The 20,512-nt window shown below is 37.9% G+C and overlaps 1 long non-coding RNA gene across 1 annotated transcript; it reads left to right on the forward strand.

Annotated features, from left to right (window-relative positions):
- Positions 1-9,264: 9,264 nt before the first annotated feature.
- On the forward strand, positions 9,265-12,526 carry LOC138815666 (uncharacterized). Its single transcript, XR_011368411.1, has 3 exons — positions 9,265-9,305; positions 12,059-12,087; positions 12,420-12,526. It is a non-coding gene; the product is annotated as an uncharacterized lncRNA (long non-coding RNA).
- The last annotated feature ends 7,986 nt before the right edge of the window (positions 12,527-20,512 follow it).

The following is a 20,512-nucleotide window of genomic DNA, read 5'->3' on the forward strand; positions in this document are numbered from 1 at the left end:
ATGCAGATGCCTTTTCACTTCTTCGCTAAGTTTCCACCCTTTATGTGTTATCTAGGTATCTGGCAAACCTGGAGGCAGCCACCTCCTCCTCCCACTAAGTCACGACCTGGTCAGCCTCTGATCACACTTTCCATCTGACTGGAGGTGAATCCCAGGCCCTGAAGTCACATCCAGATGCAGTATTGCTAGTCTTTCCCCCTACCTTGCCACACCTCATCCGATCCTTTGCCTAGATACATCCAGGCCCGAGTTTGGGTCGCCCTATTTTTTGTACATCCCTTTCCACCATGTATGGCATGGGCAGCAGTTCAGTAAATAAACAACTTTACCTGGCTTAATACCATGTTGTGTTCTCGGCACTGGTTACCTAATGAAATTCAACTAATTACTATGCTTTACACTTCAGAATTTCTAGTTATGAATCCATGGATATTTTAGTGACACATGTGAGTTCAGTATCTAGAAAACACATGCATTAACTCATCATTTAACATTATAATTCTGCCAGGAATCCTTAATAACAGCTTAATTCACCATAACATCTATTTTGTTTACTTTCCTCTGGTTTTTTTTTTTTTTGCTTAAAATAATAAGAGTTGTCGGGACAATATGAAAGGATCTCTGGTTTCATATTTTCTAATCACCCAGGGCTACAACCTGTGTGTTGCCAGCTCAGATGATGGTACTTTGAAATCCTAGAAAGTAGATGCACATCATAAGGGCTAATGGCTACAGGATTTCTCAGATTTTTAAAAAATGTAATTGTTACTAATTGTACAGTGAGGTTACCATTTCACAATTCATGTAATGTGTACATTTGTCTTGTAGACAAGGCCATCCTTTCCTGAGCTTTCTCCAGTTTCTGTTTTTTTGTGTGTGTTGAATGTTTTTGTTTTTGTGCCTGACCTTCTGCTTGAACTCAAGATTGGGTGCTGCCTCTGATTTTTTTTGGGGGGGTCCGTTAATGGGGCCTGAACTCTGGGCCTGGGCACTGTCCCTCGCTCTTCAGCTCAAAGCTAGTGCTCTACCACTTGAGCCACAGCACCACTTATGTTTTTTTTTTCTTTTTGCTTATGACGTGCTGAGGACTCGAACCCAGGGCCTCATGCATGCATGGCAAGCACTCTACCACTGAGCCATCTTCCCAGCCCTCGCCTCTGACTTTTTGTAAGCAAGGCTACTCTGCCTCTGGAGCCCCAGCTCCATTTATGGTTGTTGGTTGTTAATTGGAGAGAAGAGTCTCACAGATTTTCTCACTCCAGTTGGCTTTGAACAGTGATCATCAGCCTCCTGAGTAGCTAGGATTAGGCCTGAGTCCCCAGTGTCCAGCTAATATAGAGTTGGTTTCATGCTTTCCTGGTTGTGTTACAATTTTCCTCACCTCTTGGCACTAATACAATATATTGCCTGGCTCAAATCTGAATTGGTGGAAAATGCTTGTATTTGAGGAAGGCACGAATAGGAAACTATAGGCCATAGGGAAATATAAGCTAAACAAATCATTCAGAATATCACATAAAGACAAATAAGTTTACTGCAAGTTTACTGTGTCCTGTCTTTACTATTAATTCTGCATGGCCTGTGAATGATGTCATACATATCCAAATAGCCATTGGTAGAAATAAGATTTCTCATCCTGTCCTAAAAACAAAACAAAAACCAACCAAAAGTATTATGTATGAGCCCAGCAATTTCCTCTAATTAGAGACCAATCTGCCCTAGTTTATGAAAAAGTGTCCTTTATTCAAGTGTTGCTACTTTTTCTAAACGTAAATATAATGAAATCTGTAGTAGACTGTAGAATTGTATACCAGAGCTGTCATTTTAATTCACAAGAAATTCAGACATTTATATGTTTATTTTTTTGTCAGTTGTGGCGCTTGAATTCCGAGCCTGGGCACAGACTCTGAGACTCTGTGCCAAAGTTAGTTAACACTGGGTCAATTGAGCCATGGAGCCACTTCAAGCTTTTGAGTTGTTAATTGTAGATAAGTGTCTTATGGGAACTTTTCTTCCTGGGCTGGCTTTGAACGCTATCCTCAGGTCTCAGCCTCATGAGTAGCCGGGATTACATGCATGAGCCACTGGCGCCTGGCTTCACATAGAATTTTTTTTATTGTGAAAATAACATACAGAGAAGTTACAATTAAATGGACAAGTTATTGAATAAATTTCTTATCAAGCATTGTTGCCCTGTCCTTTGTTTCTCCATCCCATACCTTTTTATCTCCACCACACACCTCCCCACCCCACCCCCACTTCTCACCCCTCTTGGCCAAAGTTGTAAAGTTCGATTTTCAAAATATTGGCTTGTATATTTCATTGCTGCAATGGGTCCACCTGTATCCTTTTTTAAAAATGTGTTTTTTCCTTCCCCTCCACAAATTATACCAACATCAAATACAGTGAAAGCAGTGGATATACTGTGGGGAAAGGACATACAAAACAACAAAGAAATCATCTTATGAATATCTTTGAAATAATCGCAAGAAAGAAAAAAAGTATTTGAATCTTTCTCTAGGGGTATATCTCGTCCAACATCAACTTATCTGACCTTTTCTGCATGTCTCAAAAATATACTAGTTATTGCAAATAAGGGAAAACAAGGGACTTATGTTTCTTTCACTTATGTTTTTTGGGCCTGGATTACTTCACTTAATATAATTTTTTCCAAGTCTTTCCATTTCCTAACAAATGGTGCAATGTCATTCTTTATGATAGAGGCATAGAATTCCATTGTGTATATAGACCACATTTTCTTGATTCATTCTTCTACTAAGGGGCATCTGGGTTGGTTCCACATCTTAGCTATGGTAAATAATGTTGTAATAAACATAGTTGTTCTGGTAGCTTTGGTATGGTCTTGTGATCATTTGGGTAAATTCCCAAAACTGGGATTGCTGGGTCATAGGGGAGCTCTATGTGGTGTCTTTTGATGAACCTCCATAATATTTTCCAAAGTGGTTGAACAAGTTTACAGACCCACCAACAATTCAGTAGGATTCCCTTCTGTCCATATCCCCTGTTGTTATCTGTTGTTATTAGAGTTCTTGATTATAGCCATTCTATCTGTGGTGAGGTGGTACCTCAATGTTGTTTTGATTTGCATTTCTTTCATGGCCAGGGAGGTTGAGCATTTCTTCATGTGTTTATTGGCCATCCTCCTTTCCTCTTCAGAGAAGTATGTCTTTAAGTCTTTAGCCCACTTATTTATTGGGCAGTTGTTTCCTTGAGGGTTTGTTGTTGGGGGATTTAATTTTTTGAGTTCCAGGCATATTTTAGATATGAGGTCCTTGTCCGTTGTGTGGTTAGTGAAGATCTTCTCCTAATATGTGGTTGATCTATTGATCTTGCTAGCTATGTCCTTTGCCATGCAGAAGCTCTGCAATTTCATGCAATCCTATTTGTCTAACCTTTCTTTGATTCGTTGTGTTTCTGGGTGTCTTAAGAAAGTTTCGGCGTGTGCCAAGGAGACCTAGGTAGTCTCTTATTCACGGACTCCACTCCTAAACTACTCACGGTGATTCAAACCTTTGGCAAAGCAGCAAGGTATAAAATTAACCCTCAAAGTCAATGGCTTTTCTGTATTCCAACAATGAGAAAAGCGTGGCTGAAATTAGGATAGCAACTCCATTCGTAATAGCACCACAAAAAATACCTGGGAACTAACTTAACCAAAGAAGTAAAGGACCTCTATGGTGAAAACTTTAAAAACCTGTTAATGGAAATCAAAACAATGTAAAAATGGAAAACCTCCCATTCTCCTGAATTGGAAGGATCAACATCATGAAAATGGCAATACTTCCCAAGACTATAACTTCAATGTGGTACCAATCAATATTCCAACGTCATTCTTCAAGGAAATAGATGAAGTAATCCAAAAATTCATATGGATCATAAAAGACCTCAAATAGCAAAAATTATCCTTAACAGAAAGAACAGTGCTGGAGGAATATCAATACCAAATTTCAAACTCTACTACAAAGCCACAGTAATCCAAAGAGCTTGGTACTGGCAAAAGAACAGACCTCAGGACCAATGGAATAGAACTGAAATCCCAGAAATGAACCTACAGACATATAGCCATTTAAACTTCGATAAGGTAGCTTTAAAAAGAATGGAAGAAAGACAGCCTCATCAGTAAATGGTGCTGGCAAAATTGGGTTACTACTTGTAGAAAAATAAAGCTAGATCCTTATATATTACCCTGCACCACAATCAACTCCAAATGGATCAAAGACCTTGGAGTCAAAGCAGACACTCAAATAGTCATTTTATAATGATGAACTGCTTAGTGTCTCTGGCTCACATATATAATCCAAGCTATAGTTAAGAATAAAGGTATGAGAAACAAACACCGAGTGTGCGTTGTTCATGATGCTTTGCATTGGCATGATTTAATATTGTTTGTTTCTTATACTACAATGCTCTTATTTTTATTTTTACCTAGGTGGGCGATATAGGTTCTAGCCAGTGTTTAGCCTTCTTTGGTTGAGAGGGAGCCATGTGGTAGTTCTTGCCTTGTATGGCATGTAATTGAAATCCTCCTGCTTTCACCTCCCCATGGACCAGGGTGATAGAAGTATTCCATCATGCACAGCCAGGGGTGGGGATCATTGCAGGTAAAACTTCACTGGTCTTGAAATGATGTCCCAAAAGGCTAGCTTTACAGGCATATGCCTTCAAAACCTTGTTGTATTCCGTTTCACTTTGAAGTAGTGTTTGTACATACTTAGAGATAAAATGGTAACACATTACATGTTTAATATATAGAATAGTCAATATAATTAGCAAGTTGATCTCCTAAAACATTGCAGCTAATATATTTTGGTAACTTCCTCACTCTGCTAGTCACTTTTTCGAATATACCATAAACATGAATACATTAATAATGTGCACTAGAAGATTGGATGTTGATAGATATAGACAAGTTAGACTATGTGTAGTAAATATATATTTATCTATTGCTGCTTTGAAGAACATTATCATATATTCACCATAACAATACCACCATATATTCACCATGACAATAATTTTCCTGCAGTGTAGAATTTTCCATTTCATTATCTGCCATCTTTTAATCTTTTTACATTCTCATAAGTATGAATTTTTTCTTGTTTCTTATGTTTTGAAATTATTAAGATGGAATTTAAAAAATCGTAGAGTCTCCTAAAATTAGCACATTTTGTTTGTTTTTGTGTTGCTAAATCATTAAAACCAAGGTTTCCTGAAAGGTATGCTAGCAGACTATATCACTATATTGTATTGTAATTAGATCTTATTATTGTATTTTGATATAGGATTTTGCTGTTGCTGTTTTATGATATAGTGTCTTGAAGCCGGACTGAAACTTGCAACTCCACTGCCTCCATTAACAATGCTTTATCACCAGGTACTGGAGGCTGATAATTATAACTCTAGCTAATCAGGAGGTTGATAACTGATATTTAGTTCAGACAGCCTGAGCAGGAAATATTATGAGTCTCTAATCTCTAGTTCACTAAAAAAAAGCTTGCAGCTGAACTGTAGTATAATTGGTAGAGCAAGGAGGTCAAGGAAAAGAAGCGTGGGATTGTCATATAGCCCCCGAGTTCAAGCCCTAAGACACAAATATGCACAGACACACATTCATACACACACACACATACTCCCACACACTTGTACACGCACAAATTACCAGGCAAAGTTGTACCTTAAATACTTATCCAGAGATTGGACAACAGTCTACTTACTTGTGAAGGATTTTCCTTGATTATTTTGATGGAGGAGGATAGTTCATGGGACACAGACGACAAGACTTTAGTGAGGAATACTTTATAAACGACTAGCTTATAAAAAGAACAGGAGCAGGGTTTTTATCTTTAAATCTTACATTCCTTCAACTATACTATTTTAAAAAAATCATTGAATTATGAGAAAACAATGCACCTCTTCCCTTCTCCCCTTCCCCTCTGTCATAAAATATGACAAAAGATTCAAAAATACTCTTTTATCTTACAAGAATGTACACTTGTAAAAATGTCTGTCTATATGTGTAACAATACATGTGTTTTCCAATACTTGTTTGATTTTCCCACCGCTAAGAACTTGCCTTTTTTCCAGATGAAAGCACACTGGGGTTTCAAAGGCAAGTAAGATTAGGAAACAAAAACCTAATAATGTCTTAGGAAGTAGATGTCAAAAATTGATGCAAGAAGCACATGGCAGGCCGAGGGGGCCCTGAGAGGCAAAATGATTTGTGCAGGATGAGAGGAATAGTGACAAATAAGGCCTGGATCTGACCTAGGAAGGGCTATTTGAGGTTGAGACATGCCTGTATCTAGGCCTAGCTGAGGCTATTGGGATTTGACAATGTCCACATGTGTATAAAGTGATGTGGGAGGGGAGATTTCAGCCTCCAGTTTGTCTTGGGGATGGTCTTATGTGAGCAAGCAGCTTAGATCATTGGGCTCTGAGAGATGACACTACCTCACTCACAATGGAGTAGAATATAGATCTCTGAGAGCCACGCAACTGTAACCTACAGTTAGCTCAAGCCAGCTCACTTGGCCTGTGGCTCAGGAACAAGAAAGATGTTCCTGTACTGTTTTCAAAGTCAAGAGACTCAGGTCTCAAGCATGAGAGGTGTGAGTGCCTCACTCGATGCTGCAGACATTTGATCAGTGCCCAACCACGAATCCAATGTCTCAGGACTTTTTATAAGAAGAAACCAAGGAAATCACAAGGAAATTCAGGCCAGGTATAACTATGACAGTAAACCTATTTAATCTCATCCTAGCCCACACTAGAAACTTCTTCTTATGTGCTTTTATATGTGTAGACAGAAAATATTTGCTGTGCACTTTTCAATCCACTCTACTACAATTACTCAGTTTGAAGTGTACTCTCATTTCCATGTTTCATAGATCCATTCTTTTTTACCACCTCAGTGTGACAATGAGTTCATCCAAACCCTGAATGTGCCTTATTATGTATGGAGCCTGGACTCAGGCTTTCTGGAAATTCTGGTAATGGACCTTGTCCCTACCTACCAGAAAGCTGATCCCTTCTATGTGGGAAACTTCCTCCACCACTTCACAGAGTGTAGGAAAATGGAGCAGTTGCTGGATATTCTGAAAGTGAGTGTTCCTGGGCTGGGAAGGTGGCTTAGTGGTAGAGAGCTTGCCTTGTATGCATGAGGCCCTGGGTTCGAATCCTGACCACGACATAAGCAGAAAACAAGCCAGAAGTGGTGCTGTGGCTCAAGTGGTAGAGTGCTAGCATTGAGCTGAAGAGCTGAGGGACAGGGCCCAGGCCCAGATTTCAAGCCCTGACAAACAAAAGAGTTATTGTTCCTAAGCCAGGCACCAGTAACTCACACCTGTAATCCTAGATACTCAGGAGACAGAGATCTGAGGTTCACGGTTCAAAGCCAGCCCTGGCAGGAAAGTCCATGATACTCCTCTCCAATAAGACACTAGAAAACCAGAAGTGGTGCTGTGGCTCAAGTGGTAGAGTGCTCCCCTTGAGCTGAAAGGCTGAGGGATAGCACCCAAGCCCAGAGTTCAAGCCCCATGACAAACAAAAGAAGTTAGTGTTCCTCCTTCAAACCCAGGGCTGATGAGACCCCCTGGCAGAATATTGGAATACTAGGTACATCTCTGAGACAGTTTCACTGGGGTCTAGTCAAAGGAGATTGGCTTGAGACAAAGAAGTGCAGTCCTTGGCTAATTCCTTAGGACTGGGCTGCCAGAATATTTCATGTGCCTCATAAGCTAGTGGAGCCTTAGTAATTTGCTTGCTGAGAGACTAGGATTTAAGAAAGGAGCAAGTGGCACCCAACGTCAACGCTCACCTAGGAAATCACTATCTTTGAGGCCTTTGAAGGAATATAGACAGAAGAAAGGAGGCAACTTTTACTTTAATTGGGGGCTTGAGTGCTGTCCCATTTCTAACACACTACCAATTGAGCCCCAGGTCCAATTCTGGCCTTTGACTGGTTAATTGAAGATAAGTATATTTAGATTTTTACAAACTAGACTGGGTTCAAACTGTGATTCTCAGATCTCACCCTGCAGATTAGTAGGATTAGAGGCATGAGCCATTGTGCATTTATTTGGACAGATGCACATAAGCATCTTCACAGAATTACCATGAAGTTGTATATACATATCTGCAATTTTGTGTGTCATGTTTACATTACCATGTGGGACTTAGCGAGTCCTATGTGTGTCCTGTTAGTTCAGAAAAGGAGAAGCATAGAGTTAACTTCCTTCTCTCCTCCCATTGGTACAGATACTTCTACCATAACTGAGAAGAAGTTGAACAAGTGAAGAAGTAAGTGGACGCTGGCACAAATAATTCTATCCTTGAAAACTTGGTATCTTTGAGGTTTCTGAATCAAACTCAACTTTCTTCTTTGAACACCAGTTGTGATTTTCAACAGGGGGTTGAGGCTTGGCACATCAGTGGATAGTAGATTACACAGTTGTGGTTGTGGTTGTGCTTTTGGACTCTCATGGATGACAGGGAGGGCTGTGTGTAGCAAGTCAGATTCAGTGGGGAAAAATTTTCTCTTCCTATTACAGGGAGAATTTTAGAGGATTATATTTGAGAAATTACTAGAAGTGGGTTGTGAGGAGCATCCTGCTTGCAGGAGTCTCTTTCCACTTCCCAACAATCAATCTGCCCACAACGTTGTTTGTTTCATCCTCCCCATGTGGATGGACTTCTACCCTGATGATTTCTATGAGCCCAAGAACAATGACACCCTGAAAGAACTGACACAGAATGTCAAGCTCATCATGGCCTCTTCAGACCTGCTCTTCCGCTTACATATTTTTCTGGACCAGCTGGAGGAACCCATGAGACCAAGAAAAAGAGGAAGAAGTCCTTGTTTAGATGCCCCAGAGCTTGTGAGTAGGGATGGAACCTGAGTCTCTAGGGATGTGTCTGATTGGCCAAGAGCCCTTAGTACTCCCCAGCTTGGCAAAATTTCCTTTTATGGATATTCTTTGCCAGGTAATGTCTGTTCTCCTTTTGAAAGAACTTGGAAGTAGCCACTCATTAGAAAAAGCCTACCTCCTCATCAGTGTTCAGTCCCAACTCAAATCCTACTGCTTCTCCTATTAGATCATCTTGGAAGTTTAGTGACACCTTAACTACGAGGGTCTACTCAAAGACTCCTGTACCTATTTTCATTCTCAGGTTTACATCACCGTAGAAAAGCTCCTGCAGAACTCCAGATAAAGAACCCATCAGTGATGTCGTCTATGGTGACTGATGGAGATTGGAAGCCATCGCTGATCTCCAGAAATCCTGTGAAGGTAGAGGGTGTTTTTCAATTTGTAGAAAGGCCAAAGTAGGTTTTGAGTCCTGTGGACATCCAACTGATTCTGAACCCCACATGTGATGCAGGTGTATCTACACATACCACCAACGAAGAAGACGATACAGAATGTCTTCCATTGATGTTCACAATCCAGCTAGATCAGCTCTAAATCAGTCAAAAAAAAAAAACACTTCTTGGTGTGATAGTTAAATATGTGCTAATGGAAAATGACCACAGTCTATGTTTAGGAAAACCAATAAGTGAGATCCAAAATCTAGATTCAGTTGAGGAAAGGGAATCTTTCCTCACAGAATACCCAGACCAATCTCTCTTCTTGCAAGGTATCCAATTTCCAGTTGATAAATTAGAATCTGTCCCTCCCTGGACTCAGGAAGAAAATCCTGTCTTTATTGAGGAAGTAGATCCCTTTGAAGACTCTGAGGCAGAATTTCTGCCTGAAGGCAACTTAGAGGCCAATCTAGATTTTGAGATTCCTTCTCCCCTTCCTAAGAAAATACTTATTTTTCTTTTTTTTCTGATTTTTGTAAAAGGTTCATTCTATTTATTTTTCTAACTTTATTAAAATGTAAATGTTTTTGACATATTCTAGAATTCATGAATCCTAAATATATTTCTTTTTAAACCTACAAACTGAAGAATCGTGCATACCTGTTCTGGAGGCGGGGAAGCAGAGTGACAGGGGGCTGTAGAAGAGAGCCTACTGGATATAATGGGAGCTGTTAAATGCAACAAGAGTGACAAGGAAGCCAGGCCATGCCTGTATGGGGTGATAAGGTGGCTACAAAAGGTCTAGAACATAGCAGATCAGATGTCCTAGAAAGCTATTCTGTCAATTGGGACAAATACCACAATACTTATAGCGTTAAGTGGGACTCTCTTCCAACAATGAGTTCAAATCTGTATACATTTTCATTGCATTGATTTGCCTTGAGCAAATATGGAAGGAAAATTTGGCTCCAATAATATAAAAAGTCTACTTTGGGCTGAAAATATTTGACAAAATATATAGGAGATATGTATACTGGAAAGTAAAAGCCATCATCAATAGAAGAAAGAAGGCTTACATAGATGAACAAACAAAAAATCAGGAAAAATTTCCACAATTAAATCAGTTATATGTAAATACATGTTATATTCTTTATGTTCTACATAGTATATTATATAATATATAAGATTCAATATGATTTTTCAAACTAAAAAGGCATTTAAAATTTTAGAATTGCGTGGTTTTTGCACAAAACATTAGTGTAAATGTTATTGGAGAAAGTAGTGATATAATTTGATTATAATTATATGAATATATATTTGTGTGTTTCTAGATATAACACTGATTATACATAAATATTATATACATATATTTGTATATATCTGTCTATGAAGTGAATATAATGAAAGTGAATATAATGAAACTGAGTTTAGTATGTATAAAAAAGTTGAGTACATGAGACTCAAACCTGTAATCCTACTGATGTAGGAAGCTCGGTTTTGAGTTTTAGTATCTCTTATCCCCAAGCCTTAGATTTTTCAGAGGAGGCATGGGCCCTCCAGTGTAGCAAACAAACATATGCCATGGGATCAAACTCCCTGACCACAGAGGAAAGTCAGTAGAAATCAGGACAAGCTTCTTATCTTGACTGTGTACTCAGTTCCTGTACCAAGAAGGCCATCTTTAGAACACCAGATGGAAAGTTGGCATTCCCTCCACAAGGTTCTAAAAATATCCTTCTGAACGATAGTCTGACTATATTGAATTAAATCTTTTTCCCTTCGCAAGCTGCAAACACGTAGAAATATGACAAGAGCTAAAGAAAGATGGTCAAAGACTTACAAATACATAAAATTATATACTCTGTTTCAGTAATTCAATGACAAATTGTCAAAGGCATGTCGAATTTTTTTAAAGGAAATAGAAACATACTCTGAGTTTATCAGGAACTGGGTGATATTTTGGTTGCTGAATTGTTGAATGCACTTCTGGACAAAGGAGACACATACCTTGGGGAAAATTGTGTGGGGTTGGGTGTCCTCACACGGCTTCACAATAAAATGGCCATAGCATCTAGGATGTCACAGCCAACTTTGCCATGGCAGCAAGTAGGTGTCAGGCACTGATTTTGCCCTGAAGTGGACTCAACAACACCAACAGGCAAAAAGAATGAGAAGGAATGACTATTATCCACCAAACTTCAGCTTAAATAGCTGTCCTTACCAGAACTAGGATAAATTGAGCTGGAAAAGGCTGATCTCCATGTCAGGATCCTGAGCACTAAGGACTAGTGTGTGTGTGTGTGTGTGTGTTTGTGTTTGTGTGTGTGTGTGTGTGTGTGTGTGTGTGTGTGTGTGTGTGGTGTGTGTGTGTGTGTGTGTGTGTGTGTGTGTGTGTGTGTGTGTGTGTGTGTGTGTGTGTGAATACTGGGGCTTGAACTCAGGGAGATGACCTTTAGCTTTTTTTAATCAAGGGTAAGAGTCTACGACTTGAACCAAATTTCCATGTCTTGATTTTGAATGGTTAATTAGAGATCAAAGTTTCAATGTTGCACATGTTCATTATTTGTCCCTCCTTTTCAATGACACCTTTAACTTCTTTTTTTTTTTGGGTCCGGTCATGGGGCCTGAACTCTGGGCCTGGGCGCTGTCCCTCAGCTCTTCAGCTCAAGGTTAGCGCTCTACTGCTTGAGCCACAGCGCCACTTCCGGCTTTTTTCTTTTTTCTTATGTGGTGCTGAAGAATCGAACCCAGGGCCTCGAGCATGCAAGGTAAGCGCTCTACCACTGAGCCACCTTCCCAGCCCCCCTTAAACTTCTGAAAGAGAGATAAATGTAAAAAAAAATGAAAAAAATGAAAGAAAATAAATATCATCTTGTTTCTGTTTCCTGGTCACTGATTATTTTTGAGATAGTGCTTCTTACTAATAAGAATTATTGGTAGAATCTGAAAACCTATTTGAGTAATAAATAGACTAGGAAAAATGTTGTCTCCTATTTTTTATCACTACATTTCTTTTTGTCTAAGTATACATGCCAGACTTACCCTAAGGGCCTAGAATAAGCAAAATGGCTTATAGAGCTCAGATCATATCTTTCCACAGAAGATGACAGCCCCAGAAGAAAAACTTGTCCACAACTTGCACAAGGAAGAGAGAGTTTGATGTCTCCTTAAATCTTAGGATCGAATACTCATGAAGAACCCTGGGGACTGATGACAGCTTAAGGACCTAACATTTCCTGTGTCGTTCCACCATATGAACAGTCACCAGTCTCCATCATACTGTAGGTGCCACGCCTAACTGGTGACCTTGGCTGTGTCATGAGAACGTGCATCAGGGCTCTGTCATGGTCATTGGAGAGTCAGTATTGCACACTAAGAGGACATTCATGAAGGTGGTAACAAGGCCTGAGTCAGGGTTTGTCAGATCTAGATGATTTGTAACAGGCACTACTGTATTCTGGCTAAGAATGTGGATATATCATCGGGGTCTTGCACACAAATTTATCAAGTGTTAGCTTGCAACATTTCTGCATGAAAACCAACAAAAGGTCATCAATGCCCTCTGAACATATTCTCATCAATATTTAGTAAGTAAAAAGCTATAAAAATCAAGTTCATCATGACGAAAAATCTGATATGAAAACCAAATTGCAGGAGCATTTACAAAAAATGTTTTTCTGTATGTATTAAATGTGACAAAATATTAAAAATTAATGAAGCTGGGAAAGTTAAATTGATTTCTTTTTTACTATGGTTGCAACTGTCTTTTACATTTAAACTACTTAACAAAAAGAAGGTAGGCCAAGTACCACTGGTGGCTCACACCTGTAATTCTAGCTAGTTAGAAACCTGAGATCTGAGGAAAGTGAATTGAAGTTAGACTAGTTAGGAAATCCAGTGAAACTTTGATCTGTAATTAACCATTCAAAATCAAGACATGGAAGTTTGGTTCAAGTCTTAAACTGTCACCCTTGATTAAAAAAGCTAAAGGTCAGCTCCCTGAATTCAAGCCCCAGTATTCACACACACACACACACACACACACACACACACACACACACACACACACACACATTCTCAAAAATAACCAGTGACCAGGAAACAGAAACAAGATGATATATATTTTCTTTCATTTTTGTCATTTTTTTCAGAAGTTAAAGGGGTCATAGAAAAGGAGGGACAAAGAATGAACACCTGCAACACTGGTATTCAATTGGTACTATGTTGAAAATTACCTATGAAATTTGTTTTGGGGGAAGAATGGGAAAACAGAAAAAGAGATAAAGTGAAAGGGTAAAATTGTCCAAAAAAATGCACTCCGGGAATTAGAGCTGTGGCTCAATATGAGTGCCATTATTCAGCAAAAGTGCTCAGAGAAAGTGTCCAGGCCCTGGATTCAAGCCTCATTACTGACTAAAACAAAAACAAGAAAAAAGAAATGTAATCCTTACCACACGATTGTAACTAAAACCTCTACAGCACAATAATAATAATAATAATAATAATAATAATAATAATAATAATAATAATAATAATAATAATAATAATAATAATAATGATGATGATAGAAGTAGATGATGATGAAGAAGAAGAAAAAGGAAGTTAAAAAAAACCAAACCTGTGAGAAAAATTGAGAGAGCAAGGGAAGGACTGACCTTTCAAAAAGAAATATATCCATACCTGACTTATATGCCTGTAACCTCAGTGTAATTCACATTTATAATAACAATACAAAAGAAAAAACAGAAATGTAGTGCTGGAGCCATAACTCAAATGGGAGGTCAGACTAATATGTATGTGATACCAAGGTCAACCCCCTTATCAATTTCTCCTTCAAAAATGGTTCTTCTTATCACTTGTGCTTTCCTTAGCTTATGAAAAGGGGTGCAGTTAAAGAAAGAGAAAGGTAATCTGTCAGGCACAGAACTGTACTTGCAAAGAGCAGTACTCACTAGAACACATGTTTACTAGACCACTTTATGACTCCATGTTTTCTGAAATAAACAGAACTAGTTGGACTTGAATACATGCTCCACTGTATACTAGATGGGGGCTCAAAATTATTGAAACTCTCTGGATCTCAAATTCTTTACAGGTAAAATGAGCATAACAATACGTACCTCACAGCATTATGAGATCTGGTTGTCATCAAACATGGAGCGGTTTTATCTTTGGTGTGTGTGCAACACTCAAACATTGCTGGAAGGAGTAAAAACTGGCATGATGTTTACTATATTACTTAAGAGTAATACAACATGCCTGTAATCCTACTTTCAAAAGAGGCTGAGAAAAGAAGATCAAGGTTTTAAGTCTGGAGGAAACTGGATCAGATTCATCTCCAATGATCACTAAAAAAGATTGAGGTGGAGTTTGGTTCAAGTGGTAGAGTGCTATACTGGAGCATAAGCCTCAGGAACAGTGCAAAAGGACTGAGTTCAAGCCCTAGGACCAGCACAAGCACACACACATGCACAAGCACACACACACACTAAATTGTTTGTGTTCCTATCATCCTGCTTAACAATATATTTCCTTTTCCAAGCTCACCTGTTTTTTTCTGTTTTAAAAGGGACTTCTGTGTAGCACAGGCTGCTCCTAAACTTACAATCCTCCTGGGTACTGGGAGTACAGGCAAGCCTACTATAATTGCCTTCACTCAGTAACTCTATTTGTAACATATTAGCAAGAAATTCATTCATACTCATGAAGATATTTGGCTTAAAGCTGTTCACAGTAATATTCTACTGTACAAAATGTAAATAATATAACTGGATATGTTACTATCCTACCACATGGTAATACCAGCCAATACTCAGGAACCTGACACAGAAGAATAAGCAGGTGAGGAAAGCCTGGTCTACGCTGCAAAACCTGGTCTCCAAAGGAAAGAAATTCTATAAATATTAATCTACTATGAAACATACAATATGTTAAATTTATATAATGTAACGAATAGATCATTATTAATAAAAATAAAATTTTGGCAGAAATTTTAAATACATACATATGCATATATATTTAAACTTGTAGAAATAAAATTTCAAGTGCTTTTATCTGCATCTTTCAGTCTACCTGTCACCTACTTATTTACTGACACATTGATTTCTGTTTAGTCTTCACAAAACACTGTTCTCTCACATAAGTACACAAAATTGTAAAACAAAAAGTACAAAACAAATATTATCATAAATACAAATGTAGTTTAATCCCTACCAAAATAATTTGGAGAAAACATACATTAAGTTAATGGCATTGTATACTGCTCAGGAAGGGGAATCTAGGAAAATGTAGATTGTATATGTGTGTGTGTGTGTGTGTGTGTGTGTGTGTGTGTGTGTGTGTGTGTGTGTGTCTGTCTGTCTGTCTGTCTGTCTGTCTGTCTGTGTCTGTGTGTTTTCCATGAGTAATATTGGAGTTAGAATTAAATGTATTATTCTTGCTTGGTCTTTTTGCTCAAAGATGACACTCTACCACTTGATCCACATCTCCACTTCTGGATTTTGTTTTCTTAATTGGAGAAATATCTCAGATTTTCTGCATGGGCTGCTTTAAAACTGAATCCTCAGTTTTTGACCTCTAAAGTAGATAGGTTTTAAAATATGAGCCACTGGTGGAAATCAACTACGTTAATATTTTTGCATGTTTGAATGAATTTTAAAGTAATACATATATGTTACATTTGAGAGTGACTGGAAATAGTCATTAACGTTTAACAGAATTTAAAACATACAAAGCTGAGAATGGCAAGTAGCTGAGAACAGAATGGAATAAATCAAAATTACCTATGACAGTTTTCATTCTGTGCACAGAAATAATTACATTATTGTAGCCCAAAGCCATCAGATAGCTGAGCTCCATCTGGCTGCTATGCTCATGAGGCTAGCTGGTGCTATTCACAAGAATGTGATGTTGTTGGATAGTAGGGATCAGCTTCAAGTTAAGAACCTGAAATATTTCTATTCATCTAGAAGAGGAAACATACCAGGACAAGAAATGTGATTAAAATTGCTGAATGCAAAAACCATCCAAAGGAAGACCGAATAACTTTCTATATCTGAAAAGAGTATTCTCTCACAAAGAATCATGAGCTGAATATAGTGGTCAATGTTTGTAATCTCTGAACTTGGGAGGCTGATTTAGAAGTTAGCTTGAGGCCAGCCTAAGTTTTAGGTAATCAGAAGGACATATAGTAAAATGCTATCTTAAAACAACAACAACAAAAGACCCAGTGACTGGGAGTGTTTTTAGTGTTAGAGTGCTGGCCTTACATGCAAGAAGCACTTGATTTGATTCTTCAGTATGTCGTAAGCAGAAAAACTGGAAGTGGTGCTGTGGCTCAATTGGTAGTGTGCTAGCCTTGAGCAAAAGAAATTTAGGAAGAGTGCACAGGCCCTGATTTCAAGCCCCAGCTCTGGCAAAATTTAAAAAAAAACAAGTGCAAAATGCTGTTTGTTGAAATAAATATGTTGAAGAATTTTTATACTCACTAGAAAATAGTGCTGTTGGGAATTCATAAAGAACTTTGTTAGGAAAAATTAAAATAAATTAATGAAATATTATCTGGCATTGGAAAGAACATAGTGAGATGTAAAAATGATTGGTGTCTATAGTTAATTGATACAACAATTTATAGATACACTTGCCAAACTGTGATTTTTTTAAGTATACAATCGTGGGTTTGTTCTTTTTCAAAATAATTTTACTGCCAGGCCTAGCTACTAAGGAGACTGAGAACTGTTCGAATCTAGCCAGGGCAGGAAAGTCTGTGAGACCTTTTTATCCAACTAAAGGTTCAGAAAATGTGAAGTGGCACTGTTGCTTAAGTGGTAGAGTGCTAGTCTTGAGCTGAAGAGTTGAGATACGATGCCCAGACCTAGAGTTCAAGCTCCACAACTGACAAAAAATAGTAATAGTAATAATATTAATTTTATTGTTACTATTAAGGTGTTATATATAAAGGCTACCAATTCATAAGTTTTTTCCCTTGCTAAAAGAAATACGTATCCATCTTCATTGCCAACAGCCAGGATTTGGCCATCTGCTTTCCAGCTGATCTCTCAATGTAGAGTCAATGTGTAATACAAAACAATACAAACCATTTCTGACTATAAATAATTTTTTCTCTGCACATCTTAAAAATCAATGCTGACAACATGAAATTAAAAATCCCTAAGTTTAAAACATTCTTCTAAACAAGTTAAAGAAATCCTGATAACAAGTATTTTAAGAATAATTTCAGAGAGCTTGAACTCAGGGCCTGGGTTCTGTCTCTGAGATTTACTACTCAAGATTGGGTTGCCAGTTTGAGCCACAGTGGCACTTCCAGTTTTCTCGTGATTAGTTGCACAGAAAAGTCTCACCAACTTTCCTCTCCAACCTGGCTTTGAACTAGGATCTAGAGATCTCAGCCCTCTGAATAGCTAGGTTTATAGGCCTGAGCCCCTGGCACCTGGCTTTTTGCTTACCTGAGACAGAGGCCAGTTAATATTAAATGTCAATCATGTTTAATTTTGTAAAATGAAGTTAACTGAAATGCCTTCCTCTAGAAATAAGGAATCAAATGAGTAGGTGGGTTACAACGTTATTACCAAAAGTTACATATTTTCCTTGTGTTTTTTTCTTCCAAAATTGTGTGCTTTCCAGAATCATACCTTATCTTTCCTTGCTAATTTCTTTGGTTTATTTCATAATTGTCCACAGCTTCTTCAGCAATCATTTACTTATGTGAAGAGCTTTCAAACATCTATTTTCAGCCCAAATTCCTTGTATACACCTCTCATCCATATATTCAGCTGACATAAAAACTTGTGAAACAGTAATCATCTCTTATCAGTATTGGATATTAATGTGTAAGTTAAATTTAAGAAAATAACATCAATAATTGTAACATGATTTTAATAATAATGCTAAACATAAATACAACGTTGATTATATTCTGAGCAATTTAATAAAAACCTCCAGGAAAAGAAATCACTTTTTTTAGTGCTGATATTATGGTTTAAACTCAGGACCTTACCTTCTCACTTAAGCTTTTTCCCTCAAGGGTGGTGCTCTGTATTTCAACCACAGCTCTCCTTCGAATTTTATTTGGGGGATAACATAGAGATAAGAATCTCATGGAATAAAAACAATCATTTGTGTCCCTATCTTATTTCACATAACATTCTCTTATAAGGTTATATGGTACCATGCACTACTTTCTGAAAGTGAGGTTAACCATGGGACCTATGGTTATTGGAGCCTCGCTTATTTCACTTAATAAAATTGTTTCCCCATCTTTCCATTTCCTAGCAAATGGGGCGATTTCATTCTCTCTGATGGAGGCATAGAATTCCAGTGTTTGTGTGTGTATCACATTTTCTTGATCCATTCATCTACTGAGAGGCATCTGGGTTGGTTCCATATCTTAGCTATGGTAAATAATGCTGCAATAAACATAGTTGTGCCGGTAGCTTAGTATGGACTTGTGTGTTATCATTTGGTAAATGCCCAAAAGTGGGATTGCTGGGGTATAGGGGAGCTCTAAGTGGAGTCTTGGAAAAAATTATATTAAGTAAAGTAAGTCAGACAAAAGAAACATAGGTCCTATGGTTTCCCTTATTTGGAATAACTAGTGTATATCTGGGACACGCATAAGAGTTCAAAAGCTATGTACATACCAACAGATAAGATGATGTTAAGCGAAGTGAATCCCAAGATAGGCTTTATAATTTACCATGTGATTTCGTTTTGTTTTTGTTTTTGTATTTTCCCCCACCAAGTTATAACTCCTTTTTTCACTGTATTTAATGTATGTGCCCTGCATCTTGTATACACCATTTCTCTAACTTGGGTAGGGCAAGGGAAAAAACAAAATGTTTAAATAGGGCAGGCTGACCCGTTGTAACAATGAGATGCACAAGACACTATGTTGAAAAAGAATCTTTACAATATGGGTGGGGAAGCAGGGAAGGGAGGAGAGGGGGGTGTGTAGTTGTGGAGGTGGGAGGGAAGAAAGGGTAGGGGAAAAACAAAGGAGGAGGTACAATACCTCATAGAAAATGTACTCATTACCTTGCTCATGTAACTATAACCCCTCTATACCATATTTTTACAGTAAAAACCTCTTTTATAAAACAGAAGGTGTCATGTACACCAAGTATAGCAGCCCACATATGTAATTCCCGCTGATTGGGAAGCAGAGATGACAAGGATCATGGTCTGAGGCCAGGCCAGAGAAAAAACTGCCAAGACGGCCATCCTAACGAATGAGCTTTCCATAGTGGTTCACATCTGTATTCCTAGCTAATTATGTGGGAGGCATAGGTAGCAAAGTCTCAGTCAATCTAAGATCAGACCCGGGCAAAAAGTTCAAGACCTCAAGTAATTAAATGGACTAGAAGTATGGTAAAAGTAGTTGAGCTTCTTGATGCTATTCAACCAGAGTCCTATCTAGCAAGCAGGGAACCCCTGAATAGAACCCTTCCACCAAAAAGCCTAAATAATTTTAGCCTATTTGAACATCTAATTTCAAGGAGCCTGACAGATCAGAGATGATGACATTCTCTTTAAAATTAGGTATTCAAAAGAGACAAAGTTATTTAGATTTTGAAAAAATTGAAAAGGAAAATACATGTGATTTTTGTTAGCTCTGTAATTCTTGAAAACATGAAATGTACTCAAGTATTTAATATATATCCATATGTGTGCATATGTCCATGTATATATGTATATCCAAGTATGTATGTATATACATGTATATATACATACATATATGTATATGTATTTATATGTATGTATATATACATACATACATACAAGTGGTTCATCTCTATTCTGTGTAGCAAATGGTACAAATGAATCTGTATAATCACTATTCAAATGCATGAATAGACAAAGAGAATGAGCAAAGAACTCATATTCAGGAAATTATGGCTCGCCCATAACCCTGAAAATCTTTTACATCTGTTTGCATGTTTCAGTTACTGCAGTACAGGGACAGTAGGACAACAGTGGGATACTAGGCAGATGAAATTAGAAATGAGAGATACAAATGTTAAAATATTCTTTCTTATGGGTCAGTAGAATTTCCTCTGTGTGTGTGTGTGTGTGTGTGTGTGTGTGTGTGTGTGTGTGTGTGTGTGTGTATTACATTTTCTTGATTTTTTTTCTCTTGAAGGTTATCTGGGCATATTCAATAAGAATGGTCTGGAT

This window comes from Dipodomys merriami, unplaced genomic scaffold (assembly GCF_024711535.1).
Source record: "Dipodomys merriami isolate MVZ:Mamm:240054 unplaced genomic scaffold, mDipMer1.0.p SCAF_656, whole genome shotgun sequence".
NCBI classification, from domain to species: Eukaryota; Metazoa; Chordata; class Mammalia; order Rodentia; family Heteromyidae; genus Dipodomys; species Dipodomys merriami.